Genomic DNA, 2,400 nt, shown 5'->3' on the forward strand with positions numbered 1-2,400 from the left:
GCCTTCATGGATGATCTGGCTGGAGAAGAGCTGGCGATCACGTCATGGAATCTCCTTTGGCTGGAGAAGAGCTGCCTAGCTGCAGACATTCAATGGGCTGGAATATCCCTGGCTGGAAGGAAGAAGTTACCAGTTAGCATTCATGGATTGAATGATCTGGCTGGAGAAGAGCTGCAGATCATTCATTCGGAATCTTCCTGGGGCTGGAGAAGAGCTGTCAGATCATTCATGGAATCTCCTGCTGGAGAAGAGTTACAGATCATTCATGGCGATCATCCTGGCGTGGAGAAGAGAAGCTGGCAGATCATTCATGGGAATCTCCTGGGCTGGAGAAGAGCTACAGATCATTCATGGAATGACCTGGCTGGAGAAGAGCTGCAGATCATTCATGGAATCTCCTGGCCTGGAGAAAGAGAGCTTGCAGATCATTCCATGGAATCATCCTGCTGGAGAAGAGCTGCCAGATCATTCATGGAATCTCCTAGGCTGGAGAAGAGCTATCAATCATTCCATGGAATGACCCTGGCTGGAGAAGATGGCTGCAGATCATTCCTGGAATGACCCTGGCTGGAGAAGAGCTGCGATCATTCATGGACATCTCCTGGCTGGAGAAGAGCTGCAGATCATCTCATGGAATATCCTGGCTGGAGAAGAGCTGGCAAGATCATATCATGGGATCACCTGGCTGGAGAAGAGCTGGCAGATCCATTCATGGAAATCTCCTCGGCTGGAGAAGAGCTGCCAGATCATTCATGGAATGACCTGGCTGGAGGAAGAGCTGCAGATCCATGCATGGGAAAGCGCGCGGCTGGAGACAAAGAGCTTGCAGTCTCTCACGGAATCTCCTTGGCTGGAGAAGAGCTGCAGACTCATTCATATGGGGATCACCTGGGCGGTGAGGTTAAAGAGCAGCAGATCAGCCCCACCTCCAGCCGTAACCTCAGCATCTCCTTTGTGCACGAGCTGCTTGGACCATGGCCCTCAGCTCCTCATGGCAACACCGCTTTGAAACCCCTCCGCGGATGGGGACTACACCACTGGCCTGGGCAGCGTAGCACCCTTTTGCTGAGGGTACATTTATTCCTGATCTCCACACCTACCCCTCCCCTGGTGCTGCCGTCCTGAGGTCATTGCACTGCTCTCCAGTCACCTGTTCCTTGGGAGAAGAGGCCCAACCCCCCTGGCTCCAGGCCTCATCTCAGGGAGCTGTAGGACGAGGCACGAGTGGGTCTCGCCGCGGTCACGCCTCCCGCCTTCTTCCCTGATGACACAATCCTTACGCTGCTCCTCCCCAGCTCTGTTTCGCAGAGCCCTCTTCCCCAGCTCTGGGTTGCCCTGTCTCTGGACCCAACTACCAGCCCCCTCAGGGGTCCTGTTGAGCTTGGAGCTAGAATTCCAAGCACTTTCAAAAGGAGGGTAGAGCAGTGCTTTCTACTCACGCTAGGGGATGCAACAAACCTCAAGAGTGCAGTGATCTAAGGCTCATTGGAATTTTTTTTCTTTTTAGTGCTGACAAATGTGATTTTTTGTCATGCTGCTGCAGTGGTCTGACACTGGCCCCGCCACCCCCCCGAGCCCCCGGCGTGGCATGCAATGACCCTCTTCCTGGGCCGGGAGGACAACCTCATGCAAAGGCTACAGCTTCACTTGCGATAGGCAAAAACATGATTGCCCATACAAGGCTCCTCTCGGCTCCATGCAGGTTGGTGCGGCTGAGAAGGTTGGAATTTACCTGACCCACAAGGCAAATTGATGAGGAATTAATTAACTTTCTGGCTTCTTGGGACGGCTGCACCCAGCTGGGCAATTGCTGCTTAGCCCAGACCAGCTCCCAGAAGGATAGGAGGACAAGTCCTGCAGGGGCCCGTAGGAGAAGCAGCCTGAGAGGGACTGGGGGCTGTCGTAAAAAGCGGAGGAAAGAATGGATGGAGGCCTGCACTGGGTAAAGCCAGCGTCTGGGCTCATCTGGCAGGGGGTCACAGGGCCGAGGGTTGAAATGCGGAACAAACCATCTGGCAGATCAGCTGAAGAAACCTTATCAACCCCCTGGCTGGCCTGATCTTGGAGGGCGCTTGTGTCGTCGGCACTCCAGCCGAGCAGGAGATGGCAAATCCAGAGCAGGGTTTGGAATGGGGACTCCAGAGAGGAGACTCCAGCACTCCCTGAGAGGGGTAGGTTGGTAGGAGTGAGGTGGGGGGTTGGGTCTCTCTTCTCCCCTAGGATCCAGGGGGCCATGATAGAGGAGAGGGAAAATTGGCCCTGGAAGTGTTTGTTGGCCAGGGGGAGGGAGCTTGGGTGGAGAGGAGAGGAACAATTTTTTTTGCTGCAAGAGTGGTCAGGGACTGGCACAGGCTGCCCAGGGAGGTGGTGGAGTCCCCATCCCTGCTGGGTGTGGGGCCC

The sequence above is a fragment of the Indicator indicator genome, chromosome 36 (genome assembly GCF_027791375.1).
Source record: "Indicator indicator isolate 239-I01 chromosome 36, UM_Iind_1.1, whole genome shotgun sequence".
Classification (NCBI taxonomy): domain Eukaryota; kingdom Metazoa; phylum Chordata; class Aves; order Piciformes; family Indicatoridae; genus Indicator; species Indicator indicator.